General features: G+C 38.5%; 1 non-coding gene across 1 annotated transcript; it reads right to left on the bottom strand.

Annotated features, from left to right (window-relative positions):
* Positions 1 to 9,290: 9,290 nt before the first annotated feature.
* On the bottom strand, positions 9,291 to 9,363 carry TRNAV-AAC. The gene has a single exon. It is a non-coding gene; the product is annotated as a tRNA-Val (tRNA).
* Between the last annotated feature and the right edge of the window lie 1,104 nt (positions 9,364 to 10,467).

Here is a 10,467-nt window from a genome sequence, read left to right as displayed (position 1 = left end):
GAAAGAAAGAAAGAAAGAAAGAAAGAAAAAAGGCCAGACACGGTGACTCAGGCTTGTAATCCCAGCACTTTGGGAGACTGAGGTTAGAGGATTGCCTGAGCCCACAGGTTCAAGGCCAGCCTGAGCAACATGGCAAGACCTCATATCTACAATAAAAAAAAATTAGCTGGGTGTGGTGGCACATGCCTGTGATTCCAGCTACTTGGAAGGCTGAGATGGAAGGATCACCTGAGCCTAGCAGGTAGAGGCTGTGGTGGCCATGAGTGTGCCACTGCACTCCAGCCTGGGTGACAGTGTAGGACTCCAATTCCAAAAAGAAAAGGGAAGAGTTGCTTTTTCACAGATAAGGAAGAATCAATGAAGGAACACAGGAATTTCTTTAAGAGTCTTAAAGAAAAAAAAAGTTTTAAAGAAACAACACCTGAAAAAGCAGCTATCAAACAAAAAATGGAAGTTCCCCAGAACTACCTGCCCCAGATGACAGTCACAGAACTCAGAGATGGGATTGCTAAAATGAATAAAGAGAACCATGAGAAACTGGAAGTGAAACTCACCAATGCTATATGGAAAGTAAAAGCAGAAATGACCAATTTTAGAAGGGCCATTCTAAAAGAAATTCATCCAGAAAATTAAAAACATAATAACAGGCACAGGGAGCAGGCAGAGAAGGAATCTCAGAGCTTCAAGACCAAAATATGGAACTAACCCAATCTGTCAAAAACATAGAAAAAAGGCTCAAAAAGAATGAGAAAGCCTCCAAGAGATGTGGGACTATGTAAGAAGCCAAATCTGTGCCTGACTGGTATCCCTGAAGCAGAAAGGAAAACTGAGAATATTAGGGAACAAGCATTACATGGGGCCATCCAAGAAAACTTTTCAAATATTATTGGAGAGGTGACTATTCAAGCACATAAAATTCAGAGAATACCTGCAAATTATTACATAAGAAACCATCCCAAAGACACATAGTAATCCACCACCACAAAATAAACATGAAAGAAAAAAAAATTCTAAAAGACAACAATAAAGGTCAGACCACCTACTGAGAAAGACCCATCAGAATTGCTTCAGACTTATCTGCAGAAATACTACCAGTCAGAAGGGACTGGAGTTCCATTTTTAACATTCTGAAAAACAAGAAATTCCAGTCAAGAATTTCCTAACCTACCAAGATAAGTTTTATTAGTGACAGGGAATTAAAATTCTCCCCAGACATCCAATCCCCAAGAGAATATAACACCGCCAGACCAGCCCCTCAGGAGATGCATGAGAAGGTGAGGAACACAGAAACAAAAGAATGGTCATACCCACGACAAATTACAAGCAAGCACAGAGTTAACAGAGCATAGTTAACAGATTATTCCCCAAAATGAAAATAAACACATATATAAATACAAAAGTAAAAAGAAAGCAAAGTTACCCCCTAAGAGCCTTATAACAGGGATAAAATATCACATTTCTTTTTTTTTCTTTTTTCTCCTTTCTTCTTGAATATCAAAGACTGCTTTTATTGATGTACCAGTAGACCCAACCACAATTCTGAAGGGATGATCATGTTAATAAAATAATCATGATCAAAGTGAATTAAAAATACAGAGATATCTAAAATGGTTTTAAAGTGACTTCATGCCTTCATAAGTTAAGGAAACCAGCTGCTCTTGATTGCTTCTTACTTCATGTTCTTTACAAACTCCTCCCCTTTTTGGATGGAGGCCTTCAGTTCAGGAATGGCCTCAGATATCATCTCTTCAAAAGAGGATACTTTACTAATGCCTAGATTCTTCTCTATGCCCTTTTCCCCCAGCAGTAACAGTGTGAAAAACATAGGTGCAGTCCGTTTCTTGTGACTCAGCAAAGGAACATTTGACAACTCCTTCCTTTCTGTTCATTGTATCCACAAGGGAGAAGACAAACCAGACACTGGCAATATGACATGGAGAGGGTGACAGAGCCTGCTCCAGCTGTGGCATTGACCACCTCAGTGCCAGCCTCCTGGCCCAGTGAGCACTGTCAGCTGGTCTTGGGGAAAAACTCTCACATTTCAATAATTAATTTGAACATGAATGGACTGAATGCACCACTGAAGAGGCATAGAGTGGAAAACTGGATAAAGAAGCATGATCTAACATTCTGCTGCCTCCAGGACACTCAATTCACTGCAAAGGACACTCACAGGGTCAAAGTTAAAGGCTGGGAAATCACCTTTCAGCCAAAAGAAAAAAGCATGGATAGTTATTCTGATACCAGGCACAGTAGTCTTCAAACTATCAAAAGTTAAAAAGGACTCAGAAGGATACTACATAATGATAAAAGGCTCAATTCATCAGCAGGAAATGTCCATCTTAAGCATATATGCATCCAACATAGGAACACCATTTTACAAAACAACTACTAAATAAACTAAGAGAGGATGTTGACAATTACACAGTCATAGTTGGAGACCTCAATACCAAATTAACAGTCCTAGACAGATCATCCAGGCAAAAAACCCAACAAGGAGATCCAGAACCTTAACTTGACAGTAAATAAAAAAGATTTAATAGACATCCACAGAACACTCCATTCAACAACTACAGAGTGTACATTCTACTCATTAACACATGGAACATACTCCAAGGTCAATCACATTCTCGGACATAAATCAAGTGTGAACAATTTCAAAAGGTCAAAATAGCATATTCTCAGATCACAGTGGAATAAAAATAAATATCATCACCAACAAGTTCCCCCCAGAACACACCAAGACATGGACACTAAACAACATGATGCTGAACAACATCTGGGTCAACACAGAAGTCAAGACAGGAGTAAAATGATTCATGAAAGCAAAGACATATCAGAATCTTTGGTATGAAAGCAGTGTTAAGAGGAAAAGTCATAATAGCATTACATGTGCACATTGAGAAAATAGAAAGATCACAAATAAACAGTCTAACATCACACCTAAGGGAGCTGGAAAGGCAAGATCATCTAAATCCTAATTTCAGTAAAAAAAAATCCAGATCACTAAAATAAAGTCACAATTGCAGGATATAGAAGACAAAAATATTATAGAAAGGAGCAACAAGACAAAAAGCTGGTTCTTTAAAAGGATGAGTAAGGCCGGGCTCGGTGGCTCAGCCTGTAATCTCAGCACTTTGGGAGGCCGAGGTGAGTGGATTGCCTGAGCCCGCGGGTTCGAGACCTGCCTGGGCAACTTGGCGAGACCTCATCTCTACAATAAACTCATAAAAAATTAGCCGGGCGTGGTAGTGCATGCCTGTAGTTCCAGCTACGAAAGGCTGAGGTGGAAGGATCACTAGAGCCCAGCAGATCGAGGCTGTGGTGGCCGGGAGCGGCCACTGCACTCCAGTCTGGGTGACGGAGGGAGTGCAACTCAGGAAAAAAAAAAAAAGGATGAATAAGATTGATGGATCCCTGGCCAGACTGACTAAAAAAAAAAAAGAAAGTGCAAATAACACAATTAGAAACAAAAAATGCAATGTCACAATTGACCCTGAAGAAATTAAAAAGATATCAGGGATTACTATAAACATCTGTATGTAAATAAACTAGAAAAATATAAAGAAAATGAAGAATTTTCTGGCATCACACAACCTCCCAAGGTTGAAAAAAGAAGAAACTGAAACTCTAAACAGACCATAACGATCCAGTAAATCCAGTCTTAAGAAATCTCTCTGTCAAAATAGCCCTGGACCAGACAGCTTCCCAGCTAAATTCTAGAAAACACACAAGTAGGAGCTGATACCAATCTTATTGAAAGTATTCCAAGGTGACAGTATTGCTTGAGCTCAAGTGTTCGAGACCAACCTGAGCAACATGAGCCCTCATCTCTACAATAAATAAAAAAATTAGCTGGGCATGGTGGTGCATGCCTGTGGTTCCAGCTTCTTGGAAGGCTGAGGCAAAAGGATCACCTGAGCCCACCAGGACGAGGCTGCAGTGGCCGTGAGCAGTGTGACACTGCACTCCAGCCTGGGTGACAGAGTGAGGCTATGACTCAAAAAAAAAAAAAAAAAAAAAATCCTCCGTATTCTGCCCGAGGTTTCTTGGCCTGGCATTTATGAGAATTTGGGTCACTGGGCAAAAGCTGATAGTGTTGGTTTTGACAAATGGAAGATATGTGAGAAGGGGAAAAGGGCCACAAACATGAAAATATTCTAAAGAAAAAAAAACCCAAAATTTCACAATACTGAACACGGAACATCCAAGAAACAGTCATTTTAATTTTTAGAGATAATTATTTGGTGTGCAATGGTCTCCACAGAGTGGTGTTTTTCACATTTGTTGCACACGTGAATGATCCTAAGCCTGAAATCAGGTGGAAAAACCTTCTGCCAGTATTATTTTTTCCTTCTCTCTCTACTTCAGCTTGGGTAATTCATTTAACCTTTATGTGTAGTTATTAAAACTTTGTTTCTCCAAGGTCTCAGAAATATTCTATGCTTCTAATAGCCCCCATACTTAATTATTTATCTTTCATTTTTAGGAATATGAGCAAAATACCTGAACAGGCACTTTCCAAAATTGAATACCTCAATGGCCAATGAGTGCAGGAGCAATGCATTGTGATAGGAATAAAATCTTTGCTGATTTTATTTCAAGGCTGCGACAACCAGGAACAAAGACCTCAACTGTCTCTGGAAATTTTATTTTCTTGCCAGAAATCTTTTCATATCTCTTCTGTGAAGGTGGGGGGAGTGGAGGAGTGGTTTGGAGCGGGTTGCAGATGAAGGAGATGATAAGGCGAGGTTTCTGCCCTCAGGATCTTCAGATCTGTCCTTCAGAGGCAGTGAGGTAACCTGACTCTCTTGATCCCCCTTTCTTTTTCAGTTCCCTCCCTCTGTCCAACCCCATTCCCTGGAAAGACTTGGTTCTTACTGGGCTTAATCTACATCTCTTCTGCTCTGGATATTTGTACTCGGGGTCAATGCGTCTCCCTGGGACACAGGAAGGTCGACTGAAGTTGGAGCAGCCTGGGTGACAGAGTGAGGGTTGGGCGCCCCCTGGTGGCCAGAAGGCGCCAGATGTTTATCAGAATCCTTTTTAGTAGGTTCAATGGCAAGTCGTCCAGTATTCAGGTCAACCTGAGAAATTTAAGACGGTCCTGGAGCTGGAGGAGAGAGGTCCAACCTTTCTTGGAGCTGCAGTGGTTCCTGTACACACTAGATTTGTGGCGTCCTGGATTTGTGGGACCAATGGCAGGATTTATTGACACTGAGGAAAGAGTGGAAGAAAATATTTCACATTTTTGTTATTTGATGTTATGGGTTTTATTACACATTTTGCTAGAGAGATTAAATCAATTTTTCTTTTGATTTTTTAAAAAGCTTATTTTATTGTAGTAAGGACACTTGATATGAGGTTTACCCTCTTAATTGTTGAGTGTATAATATAGAGTTGTCCCAGGACTTGGATGTATAAATACACAAAAATCAGCACCTAGTCAAGTCCCTCAGTTAGTCCTGTGGAACCTGCTTATACCAAAAGTAGGCCCTCCATAGGCACAGATTTCACATACCACGGATACTGTATTTCAATCTGTGCATTCAATTGGAAAAAAATCCTGTAAAAGTGAACCCGCACAGTTCAAACCCACTTTAATAAGGGCTAAATAATTATATATATGTAAAATGATTCATTTACATCAAGTTCTCAATAAATACTGTCTCCTCTATGCTTTATTCTGTAAAAATATACAGAATCTGAAATATAGTCTGATTTTATCTAGGAACAGCTTATTAAATTTACTCCCAAGAGTTTAAGAAAATTCACAGAATCAGAAGAATAATGTAAGTTCCATTGGTCCACCAGAGGCAAAAATTACAATCCCATTAAGCTTTTAAGTCTCTCTTGCTCTCTTGAATTTTTTGACTTTTCTTTGTTTTAACTGAAGTTACAGATGTTAACTGAAGTGAACAACAGGGGTCATAATAGTTAAAAAAAATAATTTTCCTGAATGACTAGTCTAGGGTGGTAGGACGCCAACTTTATTAGTTATCAAGGAAATGCACATTGAAACCATAATGGTATACCGTTAAAATGACTACAATTGAAAAAAATAAGAAAATAACAAGAATTTGCAAGGATGTAGAACAGAAAGAATTCTCATATGAAGGAACTTCAAAAAGTTTATGAAAATTGCATATTATGAAAAACACTATTCATACATTTCAACATTTTTTTTTTGCACCAAAATAAATTCACACAAATTTGTTATGTCTGAAAAGGATCTAGTTTGGACTCTAAGAAGGATAAGACATCAGTTTGAAAAGAGCCCCTATCAGAGCAACATGAATTCTGCTAAAATTGAAGCAAGAACAAACATTAAAATTGTAGTGACGCTTGGGCGAAAGAAAGGTGAAATCATTGATGCTTTATGAAAAGTTTATGGGGACAATGATCCAAAGAAATAAACTACTTACAAATAGATAACTCATTTTACAAAGAGTAGAGATGATGAAGCCCACAACAGCAGATCATCCCCATAAATTTGTAAGGAGACAACTAAGCTTGTTTGTGCCAAATTGAAGACTGTTAATTAAAACAGAATCAATAGCCAACGCCATAGACATCTCAACCGGTTCAGCTTACAAAATTCTGACTGAAGAATTAAAACTGAACTAACTTTCTACTGAATGGTTGGCAAAACCATTGTACCTAGATCAACTGTAGACAAGAGCATAGCATTCAATGACAATTTTAAACAAGTAAAGTCAAGATTCTGGAGAATTTCTTTGAAGAATTAAATAGGAGATAGAACATGGCTTTACCAATAAGATCTTGAAAACAAAGCAGGATTAAAGGAATGGCTACCAGCAGTAGGAGTGGTCTAGTCAAAGCAAAAGCAGACTGGTCAAGAGGAAGTACATGACAACAGATTTTTGCGGGGATGCTTAAGGCATTTTGCTTGTTGACTTTCCGGAGGGTGGAAGAGCAGTAACATTTGCCTAGTATGAGAGTTAAAGAATGTTTTGAAAAAGTTAACCAAAGCTTTAGTAAAAAATTCCCAAAAAATCTTCATTGAAGAGTCCTTCTTCACCATGACAATGCTTCTGTTTATTTCTCTAATCAAACAGCCCTGATTTGGTTCCTTCTGACTTCTTTTTGCTTCCTAATCTTCAAAAAAGTCTGTAAAGGGTACCCATTTTTTCTTCAGTTAATATACATCTGCACTGACAAGGTTAAATTCCCAGAACCCTCAATTCTTTAGGGGTGGACTAAATGGCTAGTATTATCCCTACAAAATTGTCTTGACCTTGATGGAACTTATGTTGAGAAATAAAGATTATATTTTTATCTTTTAATTCCATTTTCCCACACACATTTTGATGTCTCCTTGTACACTATTGGAGGGACTTTAAGGTGGTACAACCTCTTTGAAAAAAATCATTGGCAATATCTAATAGACTAAATATATGCAAACCCTGTCACCCTGAAATTTCATTTCTGTTTATATTCCCTACAGAAATGCATTCATATATCTGCCTAAAGAGACTGTTCTAAAAAGCACAATTGGTGATAAACTAAAACTTGAAAATGCCCAAACATTGAACTTAAGAAGCCAAACACAAAAGTACACATGCTGTATGATTCTATTTGTGTAAATTTAAATAACAAGCAAAATTAATCTACTGTCTTAGAAGTCGATATGGTGGTTACACGTAGAAGCAGCAGAAAACAATTAAAAGGAAGTTGCATAAAGATACGTGGATTAATATGGGTCCAATCCAGAAAGAGACCACACAGTAATTTGAGCAGGGAAAGTTTAATATAGGGATTTATTAACTACATCAGAAGATTGGAGTAAGGGGGGATTGTCTAAGAAGAAGTAAAGAAAACTCGAAAGAATATAGGACTATCCCATACAAGAGCAACTTCCACCCCAAGGGCTGGGCCGGAGCGCGCAAGGAAGTATCCTCTTCCCCACCAGCGCTGAGAGCCAGACCTCGTTGGGGAGGGCGGTGGACTCACTGAGGTGCCCCAGCAGAGAGTGCGGGACATGTGCCCTCTGGGGCGCTGGGAAAGCTGTTCCTGGGGAGGTGTACACCAGAGGCCCTCTAAAGGAGGTGCCCAGATGTGCTGCTGGCCACCATGTACTACAGGAGGAAATACTTGGTCTGTGGGAGCCGGCCCATTGAGCACACCCAGGAGCAAGATCATTTTCTCCGACAGTGTTTTTCCAGAACCCTCTGCTGACAGAATTTGTTATAATAAATCATGTATATAATAAACAACACGCAAGGCTACTCCAGTTTTACCTTGGTAATTGGTCATGAGGATATGGATATCTGTGTCTTCCATCCACTGTTTGTTTTTTTAAATTTTCTTTTATGTGATGGTCAGCCCAGTGTACCCACAAGAGGAGGCACGAGAGGCTCAGGAAAACAGTGTGTTATACTCACAGGTCCCAGAGACAGGAGACATGGCCTGTCGTCCAAAGCCACTTGAGAAAGACACTATGGTCAAGAGACAAAAGCCAAGAACAAGGGAAGGCATTAGGCCAGAGCTTTTATAGGAGTTGGAGGGAAAGGCAAGGCAGGGCAGAGTCAATCGTTTAAGATTTGTTATTAGTAGTTATTAATTAATAGGGATGAATAGTTTGAATAATTTTAGTAGGCTTTGGTCTGCAGTGGTTGCTGTCGTCTGAATGTTTGTCCCCTCCAAAACTCACTTTAGAAGTGAATTGCCATTTTAACAGTATAAAGAGGGAGTACCTTTAAAAGACGGAGTTCCTTTTGTGGGTTCCTTCGAACTTACCAGAAGAATTTGAGTCTGCCAACTTGATGGGGTCAGAACATTTGTTTATTTTCACATAAGAAACAGAAGAGGAAATGCTTTTGGTGAATCCAAATTTAAACACATTTCTATATAGTTGTTCAAGTGTTTTTGCCCTGGAGTAGGTTGAAAAGCTGACTTTCAAAAGTTGTTTCCTCACTGCGCTTCATTGGGGTCATAAATGTAGACCTGTTCCTTCTTAGAAATCCTTGAGAAAACTCCGGCTCTCTGGATTCCAAGGAAACCAGTCTCACGCCTCTGCGGGTTGACACCACTTAGGCCCTAAGAACTCGTGGACTCTTATTAGACTTGGGTAAAGGGTGAGTGGTGAGCAGTTTGCTGGAGCAGAGGGGTAAGGTGACTTGGGATTCCCCAGAGGTCTCAGGGTGAGCGAGGAAGCAGGATGACGAAGGGAGCACTAAGGTCACGGGTTCGTGTGCTCGAGGAAACACAAGGATTCTAACCAGTTTAAATTGAAACTTGGAAGCCAAAGTGAAGGAAAAACACAAGCTTGTTTCCGCCCGGTTTCGAACCGGGGACCTTTCGCGTGTTAGGCGAACGTGATAACCACTACACTACGGAAACCCATGTGGAAAGCTGCTATTTTTTTCCTTATTTAAGAGTCCTACTACTGGATTCTCTCCACCTTTTTTTTTTTTAAAGATGGTTTTTTGAATTATGATGAATTTCTCTCTTTCACATTTGCCAGTTATAGAAAAAAATCGATGACTTGAGTTGAGGGACATTTAATAAACAATTGGTCTCTAGTTTTTATATAATAAAACATTTCCTAGTAGCTATTTATAAAAATAAAAATGGGCACGGAATGTTGGAACTTAATGTTAAAATTCATGCATTTATGAACTAACTTCTAAACCTATTTATGTTATTTAGATATTGTTCCCATTATTTTATACCTTTAAAAAATTTAAAATACTGATTAGTTTTCAAATTTATAATATATTTGTTTTAGTGTTCAATTGTGAGCAACAAATAACCTCAATAACTCGATACAGAGGAATTCTTATAAAAAGTAGAGCATTAAGTTCCCCAGAACAAAAATAAATAATAGTAATAGCCATACTATTGTTTATTAGTATGCATATTCTTAATAATAGTAATATGCATACTATTGTTTAATAGTAATATGCATACTATTGCTCATGTTTACTAGCAGGAAAAAAGAATTGGGCAACAATTATTTTAAACAACTTATAAGCACAAAACAATATTACATTAGAAGACAGATCGGACGCGGTGGCTCACGCTTATGATCCCAGTCCTTTGGGAGGCCGAGGTGAGAGGATTGTGTGAGCTCACAGGTTCGAGATCAGCCTGGGCAAATTGGCAAGCCCTCGTCTCTACAATTAAAAAAAGACAAATCTGTAGGAAGCCAAACTTAAGGAGGAAAAAACTTTTATACTATTTCAAGGTATAAAAGTAGAATACAAACTTTGTAACATTTTAAATAAAAATCAGTTATTTGGTTGCATTGAAATATTTGTATCCATCTAAGAAGTCCCTTCCTTCTCTCACAATTTTTTTGAAATTTAGAGAATATCTAAAATACAGTCAATTTACCTTTTATTAATAATTGATTATAGGCAATCAATTATCTTCTTTAGAATATTATTTCAACTCTTCACCTCGGTAAACCAATTTTTTAGTCTTTTTCATTTTATTAATATT

The sequence above is a fragment of the Carlito syrichta genome, unplaced genomic scaffold (assembly GCF_000164805.1).
Source record: "Carlito syrichta isolate Samal-C Ts95f unplaced genomic scaffold, Tarsius_syrichta-2.0.1 Scaffold314889, whole genome shotgun sequence".
Classification (NCBI taxonomy): Eukaryota; Metazoa; Chordata; class Mammalia; order Primates; family Tarsiidae; genus Carlito; species Carlito syrichta.
Note: the sequence above shows the minus strand (reverse complement) of the source record. Positions and strands in the feature narration are given on the sequence as shown.